The sequence below is a fragment of the Cynocephalus volans genome, chromosome 1 (assembly GCF_027409185.1).
Source record: "Cynocephalus volans isolate mCynVol1 chromosome 1, mCynVol1.pri, whole genome shotgun sequence".
NCBI classification, from domain to species: domain Eukaryota; kingdom Metazoa; phylum Chordata; class Mammalia; order Dermoptera; family Cynocephalidae; genus Cynocephalus; species Cynocephalus volans.
In genome coordinates, this window is record NC_084460.1 from 263,286,124 (window position 1) to 263,303,260 (window position 17,137).

Genomic DNA, 17,137 nt, shown 5'->3' on the forward strand with positions numbered 1-17,137 from the left:
TATAGTTAAGGAAAATGAACTAAGGTTTCTAAGATAAAAGGCAAAGTTTCTCTAAAGAGGCATGTTTGATTATATATAGTTGTAATTTGGGCACATAGGCCATTCCATTGACCTGCCAAAACTCTGAGCATGTCTGCCAACAATGGTTATAGGTAACCATCAAGAGTAAGTAAAAAAACAATGGGTAATTATGGCATGTAAGACCTAGATGCTTCTAGGGTTAAAAACATTTTAAATTGTGCAGTTACCCAGAGGGTTTATTCATATCATTTCAAGATACTTTGTGAAGTTACAAAATAGTCTTCCAACCAGAGACGAAACACATTTATGAAGTATTGTAATAATAAGTAAAAGATAGTTTATCGAAATAAGTGTTGTGAGAAAATTCACTCTGGTAATATCAGGCTATATTTAACCTTAGCCACTGTTACAATTTTTGAGATAAGGAGACTTCAGTGGACAATTATGATAATGATCCATTTATCTTAGAACCACATCAAATTTTATCAATATCATGTGTGGCATGAATCTGGTACCTGTCATTAGGATTTAAAAAAGCAAACTAAACTAGAGTAACCCTTTCCCCAAATAGCAAATACTACATGGAGGGTCTATACAAAGACTGATGAATACCTACATTGTAGCTAGAAGCAAGAAGAATGGAAAGGAAGAAAGAAGAAAAATATTTGCTTTTGTTGGTGAACAACAAACCATGCTTACAAAGCATGTGGAAATGTGCCATGTTCCCCAAATATAAAAAGGAGATGGCACAGCCTATATCTTTTGCTATCAGAAGGATTAAAATTTTTCTGGGATACTTTAGAAGCCCTTTCTCCTCACCTTGTGTTCCTTACAGTTCCCAGAATGCTGACTTGCACAATAGTTTTTAAGAAAATTTTCAATGAACAATCTAAAAAATTAAATTCTAGAGTAATGTTTTGGTAAGGAAACTGGTTCATACTTAAGTTACTCGATAAAAACAATTAAACAGCTTCATGTTTATCACAATTTGTTTATTTTAGAATTGAAATATTTTCTGATTCAGACTCCCAGATACTTAAGGGATTAGAATAGACATTTTGAGTTAGATTTAATTTTAGTGATTCAATGAAAGATGGTGCACAACTCTTAGATGGAACAAAATTATTTCTGAAATGTATTGTGTTCTTTAAGGATCTTCCCTCTTGCCTCCCTCCCTCTTCCCCTAAGTCACTTGCCTCCTTACAGGTAACCATTTATTAGTAATCAGCAGTTTGGAGTTCTACCACTTATAGTAAAGTCATTTTGGGCAATGTTTTAAACCTTTTAAAGCCTTACTTCTCTTATAAAAAATTGCCTGATTATCTCAAAAAAATACTGTGTGGATAAAATGAGATAATCCATGTGAAGTGCTTGTAAATTGTAAGGTGCTATATAAATACAAGGTGTTAATTCTTGCCTTGAAATAATATAGTAGGCAAAAATGTGATACTGTAAGCATTATTTTATAGCACATCATCAACAACAAAGTTAATACAATTTTTACAAGAAATATTATCATGGACTTTAAACAATTTTCAATGACTTAACTAAAGCTTTTCTGTAGAACTATCTAATAATTATACAGCAAATTTATTAATAGGTTAAATTACCAAGATTTTAAGACTAATAAGACTATTCCACAGCTATAGACTCTGTTTCTTCATGTAGAAAGGGATAAGAGGATCTCTGAGATTCATTTGAGTCCTTAATTTGTATGATTCTTTGATTTCATGTTTATATAACATAGGAAAACCAGCTTATATCTAAACATAATTCAGTCTATTTATATAGCTGTATCAATGGCTAAGCTGGAAACCATAAAGCTTCAAGGGTTAAAGTAACAGAGAAATCTAGGCCTAGCCCTTATTTCTTAATCTCTTTTTAGACTATACTTTTTGATCCCGGTTTAATGTTATTTATTTTGTAATATATTAATAGGGTTACTTACATTTCAATTTCCCTGACATTGAAATGAGTTTTACTGACATGATTTAATCTCAGGTCATGCAGTTTCAAAAGAATCTTATCTCTATTATTAATAAAGTTCTATTATAATTAGACAGACTTGTAGTCTAGGTTTATGCCTATTGTATTATTAGAATTTTATATTTGAAAAATAGTTTCTGAATAGAATGATTTTAAAGCTTTATTCATATGGCAAACTTCTTTATTGGTCAATTAACATATATTTCAAAAATATATAATTTTAATTATTTTTGGAGCTCCCTTTCACTCTCAAGTGTCCTGATTTGGATGATAAATATATGATTACCCCATATAATAAGAACTTGGACCAGAGGTCAGCAAGGTCCAGAACTGTCTTACCACCACAAGGAGCAGAAGTGAAAGCAGAACTTGATATGACTGGTAAAACATCAGAGGACCTTGTCAATAGGTAAATAGCCTTAATTTCTGTAAGAGTAATCAAAATCAAGTCAAGTCAGTGTGCTGCTCATCAATGAAAGTGGTGGGAGTGAGATTCAAGAGGAAATATGTGCTGGAGAACAAGGACTCCTTATTCTGAGTCTGTGTAATGATATGTCAGAGAAGATTAAGCTAATCATCATATTGGAACTTGGCAAGGCTCTAAGACTGTGATTATTTTTGAGAAAAGACAGAATTACATTATTACACATGATCCTATTCAGACAGACCCTAATTACAAGTCTGTCTAACTATAATAGAACTTTGTTAATAATAGAGATAAGATTCTTTTGAAACTGCATGACCTGAGATTAAATCATGTCAGTAAAAACTGTTCTGTTACTTTTACCTAGAGTGTATTAAGATGTTTCATTTTAAGGATGTTAATAAAGAAAGTAGACCAACTAGATAATTTATATAAAGAAATGGGCTTTAGAATGAATTCTGGATGTTTCCCCAAATAATTATTCATTTAAAAGAAAATAAGGGAAGTCGAAATCTCTGAAATGGGTACACAAGATTTAAACAAAGGTGAAAGTGACTTAGAAAGTAATTTTCAAGAAGCAAGTGAATGGATTAAATGAATTGTATAGTGTTAGGTTTATATCCCAGGTCAGAGTTAGATTTTTTTCTTTTTTAAATAAGAAAATGAAGTTTCTTTTTTTCTTTTTGCACCTGGCCTGTACAGGTATCTGAACCAGTGACCTTAGTGTTACCAGCACCACACTCTCCCAAGTGAGCCAACTGGCCAACCCTCAGCGTTAGAATCTTTAAAAAACATTTTAAACTTCAAAAAGTACTGTAAAAATCACAACAACACATCATCCTGTTTTCAGATTTCCAGCCTTTTTTTGTATCATAGCATACTAAGAAAATGGTAATATTCACATGGTACGCAGGGGCTAACAAAAGAAACTGCCTGTTACCTGGAGGTGACATGAGAAAATTTACTGAATTCTCCATTGCTATTTTTAATAGAGTTACTAAGATAACAAAGTCATTTATTTCCTGGGGAGTAGGGGATGAACTTAAAAAATGCTTTAAAGACCACCAGTATAGACAGGAATACATGTCCAGTTCTGTAGGAAAGTATCAGTTAGGTATCTGATGTAAAAAGAGATAAATCTTAACAAGGAATTCAGAATTTTATATTTCTCAAAAATCACATATTGGTCAGTTCCTACAACTAGGAACTGTCCAGAGAATTTTGATCCATTAATTACATGTGAGGGATTTATCAGTTGATCTCTTGATACCTTTTATAAAGGAATGAAATGATAGCAATTAGATAAAGCCGCAAAAACCCACCTGTTAAAAAAATTACAACCTGTCTCTAGCTTCAGATTCCTAGTCCAGACATCTAGAATTGGTCCCACACTGCTTGTTAGTAATATTACAATGATCTATCTAATCTGTTCTAACTCATTTACATTTTCTCTGTTTTCCTGTCTTATATGTGTATATATATATATATACACATATATAAACATACATAAATGAGGGGACTTCAGAAAGTTCATGAAAAAATGGAATTAAAAGATAAAAATAAAAAATATCAACTTTATTTCTCAACATAAACCTCATCAAATTCAAGACACTTTTGTAAGACATGATACCAGCCAGTTAGTCTATCCCCAAAGAACTGAGGGTCCTGGGAATTTAACCATGTCAACGCTGTCTTTTTTACATTATTAACTGAAGAAAAATGGGTGCCTGTTAGAGATTTTTTTAAGATTAGGAAACAAAAATAAGTCAGAGGGAGGCAAATCAGGAGTGTAAGGTAGATGCCTAATTTCCCATCAAAACTCTCACAAAATTGCCCTTGTTTGATAAGAGGAATGAGTAGGAACATTGTCATGGTGGAGAAGGACTCTCTGGTGAAGTTTTCCTGGGCATTTTTCTGCTACAGCTTTGGATAACTTTCTCAAAACACTCTCATAATAAATAATAAGCAGGTGTTATTGTTCTTTAGCCCTTCAAAAAGTCAAGAAGCAAAATGCCTTGAGCATCTCAAAGAAATGTTTGCTCACGATCTTTGCTCTTGACCAGTCTGCTTTTGCTTTTGACTGTACCACTTCCACCTCTTGGTAGCCATTGTACTTTGATTATGCTTCGTCTTCAGGATTGAACTGGTAAAGCTATGTTTCATCTCATCATGACTCTTTGAAGACTTCTGGTTAAGATGGTGGGATAGATAGACCCCAGTGTCACTCTCTCCCACAATCAACCTATTTACAATTATTAAAAAGCAACAACAGTCAAGCTGGGGCTGCTAGAGCTTAGGAGAAGAGGGGGAGAGGCCTATGGAGTTCACGAAGGCAGGAGAAGCCATGATGAGAGAAAGAAAGGACTGCTCTGACTGTTTCAAGTCTTGGTTGCTTCAAGGCCAGCCCTGGTGAGCACATGGAGCAAGAGCTGGCAAAAGCCACAGCTATGCCTTTTGTATGAAGTTGTTTGGAGGCTACAGGGGAGAAGAGGACCTTGGTGGCTCCCAGGCAAGCAAGACCCTTAACCGGGTTTCTGTGGACCCACATAGGAGCAAGGGGCTACAGACAACTGAAAAAAGCCACACAGAGGCTGGTGAGTCATCGCAAGGGACCAGCACATGGCCTGTCCCATGGGAAGTGTTTGGAGTGTGGGTGGTAGGGGAGACAGGCACACTGGGGGAACACTGGGACACAGCATGGACAGTTGATCTGCCCTCCAATCAGCACAGGATCACTCAGTGGAGGCTGCTCAGGAATACAGAACTGCAGGGGGTGCAGTTTGCTGAAAATACTTAGGCTCAGACCAGAGTTTCCACACAACCCAGGTGTAGTGGACCTCACAAGACCTGAAAGTGCTTACAAGGCCAACAATTAAAATATGAGCTGCACAAAAAGCCTTCCCCAGAGAATCAGCAGCAAAGCAGCAATTTTGCTCAACCACAGGGTTCAAGTGCTGCTACCTTTAGGAAGTTCCCCCAATTTTAGAAGTAACCAAAGGACAACAAATTAGTTCCAGTGCAGAGTATAAGTGGTGGGAACAGCAAATAATCCAACACAGAACTGAAAGAAAAAACAAAATACCCACAGATCACAAAGTTTTGATATTAACCAATAAATGTCTAACACCACCAAAGTACACCTATAAAACCCAAAAGGACTGGAAGCCCCCTGGACTCCTAAGCTGGGGAGTGGGAAGGGCTGCAGGCCTCAGCCATACACCCTGACAACTGCATCCAGCCCAGCGACAACCACCCAGCCACTACCAGAAGCTCCCTGGTCTCTTGAGCCTGGGTGGTGGGCCAAAGGCCTCAGCCATGTCCCACCCACAACTATATCCAGCCCAGCAACAACCATTGAGCTGCCACCAGAAGCCCTGGGCTCCTGAGCTGGGGTGGTAGGCTGAGGGCCTCAGCCACACCTCCCTGACATCCACATTCAACCCAGCAATGACTGAGCTGCCACCAGAAGCCTCCTCGTATCCCCTGTCCAAATGAGGCAGCTGACATGGGCCTTGAGAACACCCTCCCTCCTTCTCCCTCCTCCCACCCTCTCCCCCTCCCCTCAACTGCTTCACAACAATATCTTAGAATGTAAAAAAAAAAAAACAAAAAAAATGACTAAAAAAAAAATTTCCATTGAAAGCTCTGCTCTTATCTGCATCTCTGCATCTAATCTGGACACAACAGTTTTAGAGTCATCAGGTGGAAAGTTTGTTCAACTTTAATTTTTCAGTCAGAATTGTGTAAGCTGAAACAATTGAGATGTCTATAGTGTTGGCTACTGTTTCTGCTGTTAATCGTTGGTCCTCTTAGATTAGGGCACAACAAGATTAATTTTTTCCTTGCAAATTGATGTGAATGGTCTGCCACTGATGGCTTCGTCTTCAGCATTGTCTTGTTCCTATTTTCACTTTTTTGGCAATAAATATTTTTTCTTGTTTCATTTTTATAATGACAAATAATTTTCAAGTCTATTTCCTTTTTCTGTTTGTTTAAATACAAAGCTAAACCACAAACAGGTACAACCAAGACATCTTATTTCACATTTACACACTGTCATCGGATCCTCCTCAAGTTTGCTGACCACCGACCAGGCTAATGTGGGGTGGGGGAAGACTTCCTTAGGTAGCACCGTTGTGAGGCCCGGGGTGGAGATAGGGGAGAGGGAACCAAAGACAAGGAAAGGCTCTTACACCTGTCTCTATTCACATTTACCTGGGACCAGGGTGGGCAGGAGACCCCAGTTCATGGCTCCTGAGCCCCAGCCTCCTTGCCTGTAGGTGAACAGTGAGTGGGAATCAGTCCTCCTTAGGGAGGGAGGAGGAAGCCACCTACTCCTTCTGCCATCAAGGTCAAAGTGAAAACTTTAGCCTTATCCTTGATCCCTGGGCCACTGGGCTCTGCCTGCTTGCCTGAGCACAGGGGGGCCTTTCTTTGAGGCAGGTGGCAGTGGCTGGGATTTGGGGGTAGGGTCCTGGGCTTGCAGGCTCATGCTTTAAGTTCATGGCTGTGTCTTCACAAGTAGGACACCAGGTGGACTGACAAACAGAAGGCCTTGACAGCAGATCTGGAACTTTCAACCCAGCGGAACCAGGGAGGTGGGGATGGAATGTGGGTATCAGGCAAGTAATTTCTGGTCCCACTACAAAACTTTATTTTTGATGAGAATAGAGTATCATTTCAAATCTCTTCTACAGAAACAAAAACCAGACAACATGCAGCCACTTCACTACAAGACTTACATATACTTCTACATTGTTTTATGTTTTTTTTTTTTTTTAAATTAAAAAAAAGATTCAGTGTTCACATTTCTATAAACAATTAACCCAGTTTCAGGAAACCCTGCTCGGGCAAGGGAAGGGAAGCAATGCTTTTCCCTGCACACCTCTAGTTTGATTACTGGCCCTGATGCTTGCAGGTGCCCAGAAAAGCAGCAGGTTGTGAAAGGGTAAATCTATCCCAGCCATGCTCACCGGCCACGAGGTCAGTAAGCTTTCGAGAAAGCAGAGGGGAAGACTAGGTTACTGCGAAACCCTTTAAAAAAAATATTCATACACTTCAACGTGCGCCTGTCCAGACGTTAGAACAAGAGCTTAGAAATCCCGTCTTGGCCGCTGGGAGGCAGCGGCTTCCTCACACTCACCTGTCCTCAGAGGGCGGGGTATGGACGAAAGTCTTGGCTCTTCAACTGGAGGCAGGGGACCCATCCGCTTCCTAGTTCATGTTTGTCTCTTTCCTCCAAAACCTGTGCTGGGTCTTTGACTACGTGCACGTGAAGCACAAACGTTCGACTTGTATGCAAAAAAGTAACAAAAACTAGAATATAAAAAGTTTTGGTAACATAAGGCCATCTGTTCAAGTCCTCCTTGGAAACCTGTAACAGATATTTAAATACTACAGTGAAAAGGCATCTTAATATACTTTTTTTCTTCCAAATTTTATTTTATTTTGTCAGTATACAACGTGGTTGATTATTGTGGCCCATTACCGAAATCTCCCTCCCTCCTCCCTCTCCCCGCTCCCTCCCAACAATGTCCTTTCTGTTTGCTTGTCCTATCAACTTCAAGAAATTGTAATTGTTATGTCTTCCCCCCCCCCCGCCGGTTTTTTTGTGTACATACTTTTGAAAAACGTCTGAGGTAATCCGCTAAGATTAAGAATGTATAGAAAAAAAAAAAAAAAAATCAATTCCCGTTGCAGAAGGGAAGGGGCGGGGCTGAGAGGGCGGCGGGCCGGCGGGTTAATGCTTCAGCTACTAGGAGGCTGATGGAAGCCTTGCTGAGGTTCGCATAGTCATACAAGATCTGCCCGGCCTCGAAGTTTCGGGAGGCTATGAGAATAAGGAGAGGTATGCCATCGATGTCGTGCGGTTTGGTTTGGCATTTCCCACATTTGCTGTGATAGATTAGTCTCCGGAGGCGGTTGGTCTCCGTAGTTGCATCCACGCAGTAGGTTTTGCTCAGATACTCAAAATAGTACTTGTAGCAGCCCGTGGAGGGGTCTTGCCCATCCACAGCCTTCCACTTGGTGTCGGTGATCTCAGTGAGGCCCCCGTGATATACCACTATAAAGTTGCCCCAGGAGAACTGTTTGGTGGCGATTATGTCCTTCCCTTTGCCATCCACGAGGTCAATCTGCGGCTCAGCTGTGCTCTTTTCGGAGCTCCTTCGTCCAGGGTAGAAATCCGTAAGTTTGCTACTCCTTTGCGTTTTTCCTTGAGCTATTCCAGGGCTTGCTTGGTGATGGCTGCATTAGGAGAATTTTGGAGGTTCTGCTGCTTTAGATTTTTGGTTTGCTAAAGGTGCCAGAGGACCTCTCCTGGAGTCTTTGATCCTCTGCTCCTTGGACTTCATGGTGTTCCGTATTGCATTCCCAGCATTTCTTTTCTCGTTTCCGGTAGATTCCAGCTAACGGTTTCCTTTGGCATTTGACTTTGTGACGTGCAACTGAGTTCTCTTCCTGAAGAGAGGAACACATTCCAAAGCATTTGTTCGGGCTCATGTAGGAATACATCTCTAATTGCCCAGTAACTACATTCTCCTGCAGCCTCGCTAGGCCCACTGCGGCTCGTTCCGCGCCCTCGCCCTCGCCGCCGTCGCGGCCGGCCACCACCGCTGCCGCTGCCGTTGACGCTGCGGCTACCGCCGCCACCACCGCCCCGGCGCCGGGGGCGGGGGGTACGGCTGGAGGCGCCCCACGGCGCCCCCTTCCCCCATAGCCTGGGAGGCATGGCCGCCTCCCGAGCGCCCCGGCAGCCCGGCTAGTCTTGTCCCTTAAAATAAGTTATCCATTTGTAAACTGCTGATTTCTTTGGGGGCGTTGTCCCAATAAACTTTTTGTAAAGCATCAATTATTTTACTTTTTTTTTTTGTTCAGTTTTAGCAGAATTCATGTTTGTTTTTGCTTCAATTTTTGCAGAATTCATGTTGCTCTGATAGGCGATTTTTTCAAACTGTCTTATCCTTCTTAATGCTTCAAACTAGATCCTGTTCAGACATGTTATAACAAGTTAGTAGAAGTTTATTTTGGCACAAAAATTTTTTACAATCCACGCATAGTTTTTTCATAATAAGCATTTTCCATGAACTTTTTGAAGACCCCTTGAACATACACAGATACATAGACACACACACACACACATATAAAACTAAAGAAAGCTCCAATCAAGACATTGCTATAAAAGGGACTTTAGATGATCACAAAGCCTCAAGTTTCAGATGATCCAGATCTTTTTCAACTGGATTTAAAAAAACAGAATGATGATACAAGTGATTATAGCCCAAAGAGTATCTGAAATTCAAATACTGTGAGATATTAGAAACATTTTTTATTTCAAATTCTTCATTAGTGAATGTAAAATCACTATTAGTGTGAATACCACAAATCCCATCTGATGGAGAAAATACTTAACTGAGATAACTCCTAGATTATGACAGAAACAGCGTTCACAAATACACATTTGCTAAAGTACAGTACAAAATGTTGAATCTCATTACCTAATGTTACACCTATGAAATCCTTTGAGGAAACAGGATAGACTTTTTGAAATATAGAATAAGATACAGATATACAAAAAAGATGTGTATTAATGTGTACTAACACATCCTTACTAGTTTCATCTTATCTTTAGGATTTAGTCACAAAGGTAACTGCCTGATTGCCTTTTAAAATGTTCTCTTATACTCTTTATAATATATAAAGCCAAATTAATCATGGTTTAAAAAGATATATCAGTCCACATTGAAGCAAAAGCTATCCTGGTTCTTTCTTCTTTCATACTTCCAAAATGCTCACTGTTATTACTAGAAATCACTGTGGAAAAACATGCAGCTTTAAGAGTATCAATGCATTCAAAAATGGAAGAAGGCAAGAAGCTGTGAAAACCAAGAATGACCTTTGTAAAGTATGAATTAACTGCATTTAAACTGGATTCCTTAAGCCAAAACACCTTTCTCCACATTGCTTGAATTTTTTCATGTTGCATTACAGGTTAGAAATTCTCCCAAACTGGATTAAGTCTTTTGGGTTAACAGGCATTCCTATTCTTAACCTATTCTTAGGGAAGTTGAGACAGGGAAAAAAGTACTTTTTCTCTCCTGTTTTTATTGTCTAAATCTAGAATTCCAAGTTAGTATTATTAGGTTATATATTTACCTCAATATAAATGTGTTTTTTTGTGGGAATATCTTTTGAATTTAAAAAGCCATTTGTAATATAGTTGGAATTAGGCAAAACTCTTACAAAATTAACTGCGCTTAATTGCGTTTCTTTTCTTTCAGCTTAGAGCTTTATTTGAAAATGAAAGCAGAGATGACAGTGCATAAACAATGGCTACATAATAAATATCCTTAAGCACTTTCATTTTCAGTCAAGAAGGTTAGTAGAGTTGGGTGAATAGGACTTATCCTTATTTTCTCCAGGAAAGAAAAGCTCTTACAGATGTGTTTTATATTCACTGTCCCACAAAGGAAGAAATGGAGAAGAAAGAAGAGTCTAATCAAAGTACTTTCTTATTAGGCATTTTCTCTTCAGGCCTAAGGGCATACCAAAATCTTGTAGGTACATTCCGAAGAAGTGCAAGGATATAGGGTCTCCCAAATTTTCTCTGATGAACAACCACCAATAAGTAAAAGGGCTGAAGCAGGGGAGGAAGGGAAGGGCTTTAGTCTCTAAGTATAGAGAGGCACTTCTCTCACCTGATTTCCAAAGGGAGGAAGTATACTGAGATGTTTATGACCCATATCACCTTTAGAAAAATACTAAATAACAATTACTCTGTAGGTACACACCTTGATAGAAATGCCAAATCGAGGTTAACATACTAGCTTAAATAGAAAATTATCAACAAAATATCACTAAATCTTCAAGTATTAGCTTCTATTAACTAAGAAATATGAGTACATTGTCAAATGAGGAAAACTGACAAGTCAATAGATGGAAAATTTATAAATTACGTGTTTTAAAAATAAGTTGGATATCACTATGGTATCACTCACTAGCATAAATGAAATGTCTTAACTATTTGGCCTGTTACGTTTTTTCATTTAACTATAATCAGGCTTGGCATTATATTGATACTATTTTAAGTGGCATGCCTGAAAAGAATTATAAAACTGGAAATCCTTAATTAATCTGTTAGTTCACTAGTTTGAAATTGATGCCTGCTGTTTTATATTTGTGGAAACTGACCAGTCAGAAAGGGGGTAACAACTAGATAACCATGAAACTAGTATATGGAAAACTGAGGGATTATATCACATGGAAAGGAGAAATAAAAAAATGACAATGTGAAATAAAACAAGTAATGTTGAATAGCACTTGAATTCTGAAAGGAACTGGCAGAATGCAGAAAATATTAGCAAATTTATGTAATACACACAAGCAAAGAGACAGAAACACACAGCAGGCCCAACAAATAGCAGCTGCTGTAGCTGCTAATCAGAGAGTTGTATGGCAAGCTGACACCGTATTTTCAGGAATTTATGCACAGGGATGAAAACAGTAAATAGACCTGAAAGAAATAGCACAATTATGAATATTATTTATATTCATCCTTTGGGTAAAATTTTGCCCTTTGTCCCTTTTAAGTCTGTAGTGATTCCAGAATAAATTTTAGTCAAAGTATAGGTCTAGAGGCCAGCAATTTACTGTAATAATAGAGCATGTTGAAGCATGATAATGAAGCTGGATTTGATGTACTCCTAAAGTCCTTTCTCGTCCTTTCATTCTATCTTTTAATACTATCAGAGCACAATTTCTGGGAAAGATAAAATAATTTTTATGTGTAACCCCAATTCATTATTTTATAGTGAAATATAGCATAAATCCAGGAAACATACTCCTAAATACAGGAGTTATCATGTGTAAATTTGTATGAAAATATTGTACTGCCATTGTTGGTGGAAATTTATAAAGCAATCTGTCATAAATTAAATCATACCTCTTTCTAAGCCATCCTTCTGAAATCAGCTGGTGGAGTAAGTTAAAGCATTAATTTTCCAAAATCCTTTATCTTTTGACATGTTACCACCTTTCTATCTCTGATTGTAATTAGAAATTTTGGGAAGACAGGTTGCAAAGTTATTACCTTGTGATTTTGTACATGTAATAATATCTGTATTATTCATTTCACTCTAACACAAACTGAATTTCAGATAATTTCTTCAGATTGGCCTTTCAAAATGGGCTCTAAGTAAATAAAAGCTTATTTTTAAAAAATTAGGTTTGGCTGGTTAGCTCAGTTGGTTAGAGCACAGCCTTGTAACACCAGCCACACACACACACACACACACACACACACACACACACACACACACACACACACACACACACACACACACACACACACACACACACACACACACACTCTCTCTCTCTCTCTCTCTGTTGAAGATATACTATAAAATAGAAAAAAATGAAATGGGCTTTACTTACTATGTGTAAAGAGAATTTTCATCCTCTCAATGTGTCTATTTTTAAAAGTACCATGTTTGGGATATCAAGCTAAGCCATGAAGATGGTTGGATGATATCCTCTATAAATTCAGACTGTCAACACATTCTAAAATTTTTATTAGCTTCTCAAAATAAAGCTAAATTCTGAGAAAGTTTGTATGTATGAATTATATATGTGTGTGCATATGCATGCATATAAGCTATATATGTATAGATGTGTGTATACATATATTCTATATAGTTCTATAGAAGAAACACACTTGGGTATCAATTATTATCAAAATTCCTTATCCAATAATACATCATTAATTTTTATTATCAGTCCAGGATTTGTTTGGCATCATGTTTCACATTTTGAAAATCAAAACGTTAACTTTATTGTTCTCTCTAACATCAGTGGTAAATAAATTTTTACTGACAGAACAAAAACCTTTGAAATTTCACTGTGGGACTTATTAGTCGATTTACATTTCTAAAATTGAGAATGATTAATGTACATGGGATCCTTGTATGCTAGTATACATTCATTGGGTCCTACTGTTCTCATGAAACCATTTGACTGGCAAACATATTTATTATGGTTTCAAAAGAAAACACACATTTGACTCACCAGGAAAAACTCTGGGGTCTATGTCCTATTATTTCTGCTGCTAATGCTGAGTATGGAATCCATTTGGGGTTGGAAGGATAGGGTAAACCAATTTTTATGGCTTTCCCCCCCAACTTCTAAAATCAGGAAGTCAGTGAAGTAACTGCAAATGAATGTAAAGAGGGATATTTTTTGCACTAGTATAGAAATTTTAGTGATTAAAAACCCTTATGATTTGTTTTGTAACTTCTGAATGGTGACTTTTTCCCCCACCTATTTTCCAATTTTATAAGAAGAACTGGCTTTAGAATCAGAATCTAAAGTTTTCCTTTGGTGTAAGAAAAAGTTTTACATTTTGTGAAAACAATTAATTGTCCTTTTAAAAATTAATCATATATATAATCGAATATATTGGTAACACATAAGAAGAAAAGGTTAAAAGATTAAAGCAGTCAAAGAACACTAACACAGTGGAATGTCAGTCAATATTATGGGATCATGTCAGATGTGAGCCCTTCTTTTATAAAGATTCCACTAGGTTGATCGATATTATATAAAATTTGGTACAAAATGGATTATGTTATAGGAGGGTTGAAGTATTATCTCAAATATTAGAGAAAAAATTTAATATAGTCAAATTAATGACACGAAAAGGCAAGAATACTGATCATGTTGACGGTATTTCTAATATTTAGAAAATGTTATATAAAAAGAGGCACAAATACTATTTCAAATTCTGAAAACCATGGCAGAAGCAAAATTAAGTAAGGAGTGGCAGTAACAAATAATTAGACAAAAATCATATTAAATGACAAAATAGTAAAGCAAAGTAACAGAACTCAATCATTAAATTTAATTAATATAATATATTCTAAAAGGTATGAAAGTATTAAAAATTCTATTAAAATTAGAAATGATTCTTATCCTAAATATTAAAATAAATACTAAAGTATGAAACATAACATCTAAAAGTCTGAGAAGAAAAGAAATAACACAAAGCAGAGAAAATGAAAAGACACCTCACTATTCCCAATGTGGTTATTATTTATGGAATGGATAAAACGTAGAAAATGTCACCACAGTTAGATTAACACATTAAAAAAACCCAACATGCCACATCTACCTAAGTAATTTTGTAGAACAGCTGAAAAAGCAAATTTTATCAAATTTAGACAGCTTATAGTGGAATAAATAAGTATATTGAGATATTAACTAACCCTAAGTTTCACAACGGGCAGCTTCTAGCCGGTTCGTTGAAGCTGGATCTCGGCCACACAAGGATCATTAGACAAGATATCAGTTGAGCTGGACTAGAGCTGCCCAATTGTCTTAATAATGAATGCTCCACACTGTCTGTTAAGCAAAAAGAAAATATAGATTAGAAACACTGACTGGAAAAAAAGGAATAAGAATAGATGAGTGTAGAATAGCAATCAACATTTACTAAATATTTGAATAACATGTGGTACTAATTAAATTAGAGTGTTATGAAGTGAGAGGCTAGCAAATAGGAGGGTTCCAGAACTCAGGAAAAGCTTGCTCCCTGCTCTCTGAGAGCTTACAATCTATATTAGAAAATCTCTAGTCTATGTCACAGTATAAATGTTTAGTACATAAAATGAGGAACAGGTCAGCATAGTGAGTTATAACATTTCCTTCAATTAGGTGGTTTTTAAAAATCTGTTTTTAAAAGGAGAGTAGTGTTTGGCAAAGGCTATTAGTTGCCCAACTCCCCCCAAAAACCAACCTAGCTGCTACTTCCTTTTTGTCATTTTGAGTAAGCCAGCTCCTAATTTAGGGTATCAAGCTGTCCTAAGACATATTTTTAATTTTGGAGAGGCTCAAAATTTTCCATATCTGTTCCAATATCTCCAGAGCTGTGCTGTCTAATACAGCTTTCTGTAATAATGGAAATATTCTATATCTACACTGTCAAAGACAGTAGCCAGTAGCACTTGAAATGTGGCTAGTTATAATTGAGGAACTAAATTTTTTAAATTTAAAATTAAAAAAAAATTTTAACTTCTCAATTTACATTGTAGTTAATTTTCGTGTCCCTTTACCCGAGGAACTAAAATTTTAATTTCATTTAATTTCAACTAATTTAAAATTGAAATCAAATAGCATCATGTGGCTAGTGGCTACCATATTGGAGGCAGCAAGACTGTAGAGGTTCAAACTTGTCTGTTTTGCTAAAACCAAACTCTATAGACTGGCCTGGATTTCCCTGGCCTGTTCAATACTGTCCAATACCACTTAATATTTTTTCACTGCTGTATTCTGTGTCTAGGATACTGGCAAGCACATGGTAGATGCTCAATAAATATTTGTTGAATGAATGAAATCTACTGTGATAATACACAGTTATTCATGCCTAGTCAACTACCCATAGCTTATTGGCTATAACCCAATATACTCTGGTCCTTTCAGGAGAAATAGGGAAATGAAGTCAAACTTTTGTATGTAAGATTGCTTGGTTAAAGGCTCAATGTGCCTAGAGAGAACAAGGAACAGTGCTAGCTTCATTATATTCATATGTGAATAATTTAGGTTGATGAGTAGGGGAAAACTGGAGGGAATATAATATTTAATGGTAAGGAATTTGGTAAGCATATGGATAAAAGTTGATGAAAGTGATAAGAGAAAAAAACTAATTTCAGATTAAAAAAACTAAATTCAGATGTTATGCATGACTAAAGGATGAAAAGTTAAGATGGAGAAGTCTTGAAGAAATAAATAGTAATCCCATTAGGCAATAATAGAGCTTTAAAAAGGGATTAGGTAATGGCGAGAAAGATTAATACAGTATATTATTCTTACAAGTTGCTGAGCTGAAAGAGAGACACAAATAGTATAAAATAGACCATGTATCATCAAGAGCTCAGAAAAATCACTAGCATTGTTTAGATTTTAGAGTAGAAATTAGATGGGCAAAGTAGCATATAAGTGGTGAGGATTCTGAAAATAAAATGTAAGAAATTAAGTATTCATAATTTTCAGTTTGAGGAGGTAGTGACCATAATTCAGATAGTAATCTATTGGGATTAAATTAGGAAGAGAATAAAACCATTGGCATCAGATTAAAACACTATTAAAATGCAAAAGAAAACTGGAAAATTCTCTTAGGAAGACAGTTCAGAGGGCAAAGAGAATGATAATTTGAGGACAGGCTAGTTAACAGTATTGAATTAAAGAGAATCTAAAAGGACAAGAACTAGCACAAGACCTTTGGGATTTGGCTAGTAAGAAGTCGTCAAATCTTGGCAATATATCTTGAATGAGTAGTTTAAATAGATCACAATAGTGAAGGAACAATAATATAGTATGGAATGAAAAAGATACACCTATACTCTTTCCCATGCCTTTCCAAAACAGGTAAACTTAAAATATTGTTAATGAAGTGCACAATGCAAAATCATGTGTCCTCAAAGTGGGGGAAGATGTTACTGAAAAAAAGTTTAGAAAGGTTTGATGAGTTGAATCTTAGGTCCTGAAAAGTAAGGTGTGCCTATCCAAGTAGTCTGGGTTCTAAGGGTGAAAAAAAAAGACTGGCTAAGGAGAAAAGATAGTTTAATTAGAAGAAATGATAGACTCAAAATGCAAATACTCAAACTAAGAATGGAAACACATAATTGGTTATGAAAATAAATGTGCTACACAATA

At 36.7% G+C, this 17,137-nt stretch overlaps 2 protein-coding genes and 1 pseudogene across 2 annotated transcripts in view; 1 reads left to right on the top strand and 2 right to left on the bottom strand.

Annotated features, from left to right (window-relative positions):
• Positions 1-17,137, bottom strand: part of BOLL (boule homolog, RNA binding protein) — a 70,104-nt gene that overhangs the window by 1,081 nt on the left and 51,886 nt on the right. The gene's annotated exons all lie outside the window — the stretch shown is intronic.
• LOC134388893 (N-lysine methyltransferase KMT5A-like) lies at positions 8,116-9,147 on the bottom strand (annotated as a pseudogene).
• The window catches only part of PLCL1 (phospholipase C like 1 (inactive)), a 394,267-nt gene continuing 385,333 nt past the window's right edge, over positions 8,204-17,137 (top strand). Inside the window, exon 1 of the mRNA XM_063097128.1 lies at positions 8,204-8,279. The gene's annotated coding sequence lies outside the window, so the exon portion shown is untranslated. The remainder of the gene's footprint in view (positions 8,280-17,137) is intronic.